We start from the raw sequence: 9,978 nt of genomic DNA, 5'->3' as shown, positions 1-9,978 counted from the left end.
TGGAGTGCAGTGGCCGGATCTCAGCTCACTGCAAGCTCTGCCTCCCGGGTTCCCGCCATTCTCCTGCCTCAGCCTCCGGGGTAGCTGGGACTACAGGCGCCGCCACCTCGCCCGGCTAGTTTTTTGTATTTTTTAGTAGAGACGGGGTTTCACCTTCTTAGCCAGGATAGTCTTGATCTCCTGACCTCGTGATCCGCCCATCTCAGCCTCCCAAAGTGCTGGGACTACAGGCTTGAGCCACCGTGCCCGGCCCATTTTGTGTTTTCAAAGAAAGTTAAGAATGACCTAAACTGTTAACTGGGCACGGTGGCTCATGCCTGTAATCCTAGCCCTTTGCCAGGCCGAGGTAGGCGGATTGCTGAGTCTAAGAGTTTGAGACCAGCCTGGGCAACATGGCAAAACCCTATCTCTACAAAAAATATAAAAATTTGCTAGGCGTTTTGTTGTGCACCTGTAGTCCTAGTTACTTCTGGGGATGAGGTGGGAGGATCACTTGAACCTAGGAGGTCGGGAGTACAGTGGCCTGGTCATAGCTCACTGCATCCTTGACAACCCTGACAGAGAGAGACCCTGTCTCATTAAAGAAAAAAAAAAAAAAGACCTAAAATATTGAGGGAAGTGAGTGAAGGCTTTTCTCATCAGAATTCTGAAGCTATTTTACTTTTACTGCACTCGTCCAACTCAGAAATGCAATTATGTAGGTAATTATAGTTTGTATTTGCAGATTAGAATTCATCCTATGAGTAGTTTACTAAAATGCATATCACATACAAAGTGTTGGAATTATATTATAACATTTTAAAGTAAAATAAATGGTTGAACTAAATGAATTTGTTTATACTGTCACCTGTTAGCGCTTGATATAGTAAAAATGAAGTTTAATTTAGATTGTGATATTAATATGCTTTTAAAACAACTTTACAGAATTTGATAGCTATTATAATTATAATTATGAACAGTATCAAGCCCAGTTAACAGATAAATCTTTTGGAATTGCCTTTCTTTATAATAAGTAAATAAAAATAATCAGTAATTCACCTGCAATAATTTGCATGAAACTGTATACAAACCACTTTGTGCTATGCTTTCCTCATTTCATATTAGTGGTTGAGAAATGTTTCCTGGCTGAGTAGTTAATATATGAATAATGCTTATCAAATTAAGGTATTTGAAGTATTAGAAAATCTTAAGCTCCTTTTCCTATCATCATATTTATAATTTTCATTTCCATTAACTAGGTAAATATAATTTGCTAAGTGAAGATAATCCTTCCTATTCTTTTTCTAATGAAATGTCAATGAGAATTCCATTTTAAATCATTTGTGGAAAGAGATGTGAATAGTTTGCAGTATAAATAAAGTTTTTGTCTATTTTTAAATAGGATCTGATGCCATCAAAAGTCACAAGAACTGTCTGGAAATGTAAGGAATTTTAAGCGAGAGATTAGTTGTTTTACAAAATTCATTAAAATATGCACCAACCATTCTTCATCTCTTTATGAACAAAGGTAGGATACTATGTAATTTTGTGTAGATTTCTTCCAGCTGATATTACATTTTGAATGTAGAACTAAATGAATTTGCTTGTGTTGTCAGCTTTGGGTACCTGATGTTATAAAACTGCAGTTCTAATTGGAAATGTGATTCTGATATACTCCCTTTAGGAGTTTGATTGTTTTACTTACTTTATGAAGAAAGAAATAATAATAAAATTTTTAGCTCTCATAATCAAGACCCATTTGAATACTCATAAATTAAAGATAGTTAGATGTCAAGACTGTAAAGCCTATGACATGAAAAGGACCAGATAATTAGTTAAATGAATTTCCATGGGTCAAGTTGCACAAATAACATAGTGTAGAAGTGTGGATTAATTTTCACTCTGATAATGCCTTATCTTGTTTAAATGTGATTAAAAATCCCCACTGGGTTCGATGTTAATCTTTCCTCCAAAGATTTGGATCTTATCAAGTTTGGGAGCCACTTTGAAAGTAGAGAGTGCTCTCCAAAAGAACTCTCAAGAGGCAGTATCAGTTTTTACAATCTACTCTGGGGTAATGAGAGAGTGGTTGAGTTTACATAGATTATCACTTATGGCTGCCTCCCTGGCTTGACATTGTACAGGGGAGAACTCAGAGCTTAAGGAGGCTCAGACAAGGTCAGACACAGAGAAATTTGGAGACTATTTTTAGTGATTGGACTTAAGATGCTTTAGGTTTTGCTTTGTTTGCATTATCTTATCTTCTTTTAATGCCTCAAAAATTTCCCTGTCTATAAAGAGTCTTTGCTTTAAAAATTCCCTATGTAATTCATTCAGCAAACATGTATTCAGGGTCTGTTATGTGCCAATTACTATGCTGGGGGCTGGGGATGTAGCAGTGAATGAGGACAATGAAATGCTTGCGCTTCTAGGGCTGACAGTGGTGGTGAGGTTAGCATTAACTAGACAATACACAAGAGCAATAAGGGCTCTGAAAATATCTTTCTTCCTTAAATACTATCTTTCACTGCATTTTTCTCTTTGGGGACTTAAAGGATATATTCAAGTTATCCTATTACTTTATATTTGAATACAATGAACATTCATTTATTGATTCATTCATTCTTCTTTCAATAAGTATAAATTGACTAAGTCATCTTTCTAACAACTGAATGATAGTAAGATTCATTAGTCCTGCCCTTAAGTATCCTATGACCTAGGGTGGGAGATTATATATATATATATACACACACACATCATGATGATTGTGCCACTGCATACAGTTATGAAAATACAGATAAAAGGTTATTTCCAATTAACAGAGTCAGGAAAGCCTCCCTGGATGAAGAAGCTGTAAACTGGGCCTTACAATTAGCGCAGTTATATGCATATGGCAAAAGGAGAGAAGCTATTCCAGGTAAAAGACAGAAAAATAAAGGCAGAAAGTTGGGAAGTCAGAATCAACAAAGGAGCAGCAACCGTTCAGTCTGGCTGATTTTTCGTCTCATTTTTGATAGGGTGGGTTAGGGATGAGGTAGAGGTATGGAGAGAAAAGAGGACAGTTATAAGCAACTAATAAATGTTCGTTGCCAAGGACCACCACAGAATCCTCATTATTTGCAAGTTCCTTTATGGAACATGCTTTGAAATCTAGGATGTTCTACAACTACCCCACCTCACAGGGCTAGTCCTGTAAGTTTCAATTATCTTAAGTTATTCTAGTTATACAGGAATGCACAATATTAAAATTAACAGATATTGAGACCAAATAATCAACAATAGCTGGAAGCATGTACCTTGGAAAGATATGTTCTCATTTTGAAATTGAATCCCAGACAAAACTCGTGGAATTTTAGGTTTGGTTACAATGTTGAATTTGTACCAAGTTCACCAAAGTTCATTTCCATGGAGCCTGGAGTGAGTTAGGCATAAATCATAACCAGCCGAGGTGGAGGCCCAGATGCATACATTCATAGGTACAGACAGACAAACCCCAGTCCTTCGTAGCTTCAGATGGAAACCACATGAAATGTCATGGCCTTGCACAGCGCTGGCCGGAAGCCTGGGCAGCTCTGTGCCTTCCACCGGGGCTCTCTGTGGTTTTATTTCCAACTGATCCTGAGTGTACAGCAGGATGCCCAACCTGCCCAAGGAAATTAAGAAGCTTGAGGAAATAAGTGGGTTGAAACTATGAAACTGTGCTGACTGTTCAAACCTATGTTCTGTAAAATTTATAACAGATACAGTCACGTCACATTTCCATGTAAATTACTGTTCAAGAGGGAAGCTTGCCTTGCTGGGGCTTCCACTGTTGAATTTTTAAAACTGACATCACCTTCTGATCCTAGCTGGAATTATGAGACAAAGAAAGATGAAAACAAGAGGGAGAAAATGTTCTATCTTACTTCAACAGGCTCTGTTTTATTGCAGGTAATCAATTATGTTAGCATTTTGATTTACCTGTATAAAACATAAATTTATCACAGTTTCTAATTGTTTTGTGAATGGTATTTAGCTTATAGAACAATAAAAGCTGTGACTAGCAATGCTTTTGCTACACTTTCCTGGTTCAATAAATCTTAAGAAAAGTTCAGCTTTGCCTCCACTGGGACTTTTCTTCTTTATGGAAACCGAAGGTGCAAACTTAGAAATAAATAGATACTGAAGAACTTTCAATATGAATGTGCTTGAATAATTTACATGACGCTTTGGTGTTTTGTTTAGGAACATTATACAGAAAGACATGTGCAATATGGCTTAATGTATATTTATTATATGAACTTAAAATATACCTGAGCTTTATGTCTTCCCTTCATAGTACCATAAAAAGATATTTATCCTAAAATGGTGCTAAAAATATTTGAAAGCACTTTCTATATCACATGAATAAAATGTACACATGAGGGCAATGTGCTTTAATCTTGTAAAATAAGTAGAAAGTGGGCATCAAAATGAATCTATTTTTAAAGGTCTGTGTTTCACACTGAGTGATAGGATGCCTTTTATTGCTCATTGGCAAGGTCAGTACTTGGTAAAGCAGTACAATATCCCTCTCCCACCAAGCTGCAGTAATCTAGTAAATTTCAGATATTTTGACCCAAGTAGGAAGAAGGAAGAAGTTCTTCATATGTGTTCTAATAGGCCTTAAAGTTGTCCATCACCATGAGGACAAAGTCTATTTTTTTTTTTTCCCAAGTGACTTTTGCCTTCTTAGCTTAAACCATCAGGTTAAAATAAAAACATTTTAAAATGAGGGAAAAAGCCCACCTTTCCTTTCAAATAAATGTATAATCATTGATTTTTCTTGCAATGTTCCACAAGAAAGTGGCACCACTGAGTGATACGCGTATCCCACGGCTAACAGCTGGAGGGCAAAAACCACCTTTTATCCATGATTGACAAATAATACAAAATGAGAAGAGAGAGGCAATTCAAGTTTTACATTTCACTCTCTTCGGCTTTTTAGGGCAGCTGGGCACTGCTGTTCTCACTTGGTAACCTTTGAGGTGCTGCCAGCAAAGGGGACCCAAGTGACAATTCTTTCTCTCCTCCTACAATCCCCCAAAGCTCTAATAAATATGTGCAGCTTGCTCTTTCAAAGAGCGTCCAGCTGCTAACAATTCCATTGTTTCTCTTTGGAATGAAAATCCTGGGGGTCTGGAAATGTATTGCATGGTTATAATGACTGTAGTAGAGTAAGGCTGAAATCTGAAATCTCCCAAAGCAGCATCATCCCCCAATAAAGTGAGGAGTCGGTTGGTAGCTGATGAGTAAGGAGTTGGAGAAAGAGAGAGCCTGGTAAAAAGAAAAATTAAATTAGAGTTCTGTTACAAGTGAGCTTTATGAAGTAGTATTGAATTGAAGGTATTCAAAATAAAGCATACATTTCACTAAATTAAGACATGTTTAATGTAAATAATTTAGAAAACATATAAGAAAAAAAATCATCAATGACCTAAAAAACTAGAGATAGCTGATATAATACTTTTGGTTTCTTTTAGAATTATTTCCACATTTATGTATCTCTATATCTATATTTTTGACCATGTCAATACCCATATCCATATCCTCATCTCTCTACAACTGTATCTATATACAATGCATATCCTTATACACTTAAATCTGTCTATTAATCTAAGTAGCTGTCTGATGTGGTTTTTCCACCTAATCCCTCCACTTCAACCACATCTTTTCTCCCCGTGTGTTCAATCATGGCAACAAATGATAATTCTGTCTTTTCAATTATACAGGCCACAAATCTTGGATTCATTCTCTACTTCTCTCTCTCTCTCACACTCCACTTCCAATACTTCTAATACTTATTGACTCTACCTTAAGTATTTATGCAGAATCTATCAATTATCATCTCCTTCCTACCAACCTGGTAGGAAGGTGTCATTAGCCATCACCATCTCTTGCATGGATGATGGTGATGGCCTCTTAACTGTACTTTGTGCTTGTATCTTGGTCTCCCTAATATCTGACACAATGGCTAGACTGAGTCTCAAAAAATAAAGTTAGACCATTCATTCTTCTGTATGAAGGCTGGTAATGGCTTCCCATCTCATTCAGAGTAAAATCCAGGGTTTAAATGATGGCTTAAGTTGTTAAGTCTGTCAATGAGGATGTTGTTTACATTTTGGACAAGAGTTTTAATGTGAAAATGTCCCTCAGGTTGTAAGATTTTTAATATCCCTGTTTGCCCCAAGTGCCTGTAGAACCCCATATTCATGTAACAATGAAAAAAATGCTCCCAATATACTTCCAAATGCACTGGAGATGGCAATACCATCCCCAGTGGAAAACCATTTTGGCTCCTCTAACCACATCCTGTCATAACTCATCTCTACCTGCTTCCCTTTGGCTTACTCTGACACAGGTTTGCTGCTTGTTGGGTAGGGTAAGAATTTTGCTATTAGGGTGCTTTGCCCTTACTGTTGCCTGGGATCTTCTTTCCTCAAGTCGCCTTAGTTCTTTGAGGTCTTTACATGTCAACTTCTCATCGAGGAAGCCATCTCATACATGTTGCTCTGCTTTGTTTTTGCTCTTTAGCACTTATCGCTATAAAACATACTATATATTTTCCTATTCATCTTGGTCTTAATGACCTAGTGTTCTTCCTAACTAGAATGTAGGCTCAGTGAGGGCAGAAGCTTGGTCTATTTTGTTCACATCTGGATCCATGATATCTAAAGCAGTCCTGGCACAAAGTAGGCACTCAGTAAATGAGAATCACTGGATATTTCAAAAAGAGAATTTTAAATATATTATAGCTCAATAGAATTGACTCCATTAATGATTTTAAATCTTTTTATTTCAGGAAAATTTCTGAAAATCCAGTGAAAACTATATATCCACCTCCAAAGAAAGCACATATTAATATGTACATGCATACATGTGCACATGTATATACACACAGAGATTTTTCATATAACCCATCTACATCCAATAAAATCCATCCAAGTACATGTTAGTTTATTTTGATTTCAGCAAAGAATCCAATAATCTTTTCACAGTATTCTGGAAGACAAAGTAAGAAATCCAACAATAGAGTTGGGTGGATCAGTGACATGTAGATGACTATTATCAAAAAAATACAATGAGATTTAACAGGGATAGATATAAAGTTCAAAAATCTAATTGGAAGCACATGTTGGGAAGATGAACTTTAATGGAACTTGGGGGTTCCAGTTGACTGCAATCACAATGTGAGTCAACAGAGATTTGTAGCTGCCAAAACAACTAATTAAATGTTGAGGCTTCATAGATAAAGTTATAGCAACTAAGAGATATGGTGCAGTTCTATTCTCTTTTGAACCAGACAATACCTATAATGCTATGTCTACTTTCCAGTGCCAACATTTTTGATCCACTGCAACAAACCAGAGAAGACTTAACCAGAATGACAAGGGTATTATAAACTATAAACTAGAGGTGTTTCACCTGAAAATTGGGAGATTTTGAGGTAACTTGAACATAATCTTCAATAGAAAGCTAATTCACTCACAATATACATATTTTTGAATACTCAATAAAGCATATATATCCTTCTGAATGGAAAAAGTACAAGATGACAGGGAAAAATACCGTTCCTCTCTTCCCATGTCCTCCAGCCTCCCAGCTACCTTTCCCAGGGGCAATCACAATGACCATTTTTTTTTTTTTCTCCTAGAGGTTACTCACATGTTTATAAACTTGTATGTATAAACTATTTCAGTTTTGGAGCTCTTTCCATTTCAGTTTATGAGGAGAACTTCAACTCTGACATGGTGTAAGTCTGCATTCCATTTCAAGCTGACATGGCCATGCCAGACTGCAAAATGTATGGAAGGTGAAGGAGCAGTCCTGGGAAGCCACCTGGGGCCTGTGGGATTTCCAGGTCATCAGAATATCTCTTGCTTTCTCCCTGGGGTAGTCTGACCCAGGATTTGAAAAGTATTAACCTTTTAGCTATTAAGAACACGTCTACACTTTTGAATTTAATCTAAACATCGGAAACATGTTGGGTGGTCCCCAGTGATTCATTTCAAGTGCTTTGAGTTTAAAAATGCAGTTGAAGATGAGAAAGAGAGGAGATGAGAGAGTTTGAACAGTTATTTTATACTGAGAAATTGTTTTACAAAACTCCTCAATGCTTTTATTAACCTCTATAATCCAACCCCACTAGATTGTTCCAATATTTTCTCCCCTGACTACCTTATCCATACTTTAGATTCAGTCTGGGCAATTTCTTTAAGGACCTCAATACACACCATGCACTTCAGTGACTACGCTTTCACTACTTATATTGGTCCTTCTTCCTAAAATGCCCTTCAATCTCCTTCTTGATTAAGGACTGCTAACTCTGCAAGTGCTTACTAAATTTGTCTTACTCCTAAAGGCAAAATGCCTTAGTAGCTAAGCAACTAGATTCCAGTATTTGACTATATGTGCTCAATTCCTAATCCTGTTTTTTTTTTTTTTTTGAGATTGAGTCTTGCTCTGTCGCCCAGGCTGGAGTGCACTGGGGAGATCTCAGCTCGCTGCAACCTCTGCCTCCCAGGTTCAAGCGACTCTCCCTGCCTCAGCCTCCCAAGTAGCTGGGGGTACAGGTGTGCACCACCACATCCAGCTAATTTTTGTATTTGTAATAGAGATGGGATTTTGCCATGTTGGTTAGGCTGGTCTCGAACTCCTGATCTTAGGTGATCTGCCTCCACAGCCTCTCAAAGGAGTGAGCCAGGGTGCCCGACCTAATCCTGCTTTTTATTAACTTTTTGACGTTGAGCAAGTTTATCGCTCGAAGCCTTAATTTCCTTGTCTATAAAATATTGATGACAATGATTAGAATTTACAGCATTGTTATGAGATTAATTGATATGGAATATACCTGGTCCATGATGAGTGTTTAATAGATGTTGGTGTGGTGATGACGACATCTGTAATTTGTCTAAACCACACAATTTTCCTCATTTGGACTTTTCTCCATCAATATGCCCTGATTCATAATTTAATAGTTAATGAAATACAATGTTTTATTCTTTACTAATTGTTTCCTAAGTTTTGGATTGACTCTGTCTAATAGATTTTAAACTCTTTGAGGGCAGGAGGTATGTATTATAATTATTTCTAGGCATATAGTATCTGTTCTATGAATACTGAAATAATTGATTAATATAAATAATTAATCACTTTTCAGCCTTAAATTAGTTTTAGAAAAATGCCCAATTGCTTCTTTGGGGCACATATTTGCAAACAGTTTGGAACAATTACGGGGGCAGTGAATCAAAAAGAAATTCTAAAATAAAAAAAAAAATTCTACTTTGATACAGTCACTAATTTCCAAAACATCATTTCCAGAAAGTAAATATTTTCCTTTTGGTTTTATTAGAGCTCTGAAAATCCCTCATTATGAGTTTTGTAAAATTACAGTAAACATTACCAGTAGTGTGTAAATCTTCTTGTAAGTAAAATCTCATTTCCAGAGAAGTTTTGTTACTAGGTTTTGGACAGATCACTGGCCGAAATTTATCTGTGGATTATAGTAGTAACTGGCATTATAGGAATCTTAATACTGGATCACACCTGCATGCCTAATCCCAAAGCAGTGTGCTTTTCATAAGAAACCTCATTTTTCTTTTCTCATGTTAGTTTGTATGAAATCTTCTGGTTTACGTTTTTAAAGGGTGATATGTACCATTATATGTGCACAAAACATATTTTCAGAGACCTGTTTTCCTATACTTGTACTTATCCCAGCCATTAAACTTAAAATTTAATCTCGTCCATGACTTGCGATGTGGTCTGTTGCCAGCAGTACAAGTATTTCTTACCTCAAGCCAATTTATTTAATATTTAAAACATTTGCACTTTTCTTCCAAGGGCATGTCAAAATGGGTATTTCTGTTTCAGAAACTTAATTAACTTAGTTAATACCCCTCAGAAAAACGAATGGGTAGATATGGAAAGAGATAGAGAATGCTGATGGTTGCCTATAAAGTAGTATGTGTTCTTCTCTTT

This window comes from Colobus angolensis, unplaced genomic scaffold (assembly GCF_000951035.1).
Source record: "Colobus angolensis palliatus isolate OR3802 unplaced genomic scaffold, Cang.pa_1.0 Scaffold23, whole genome shotgun sequence".
Classification (NCBI taxonomy): domain Eukaryota; kingdom Metazoa; phylum Chordata; class Mammalia; order Primates; family Cercopithecidae; genus Colobus; species Colobus angolensis.
This window is presented reverse-complemented; position numbering follows the sequence as displayed.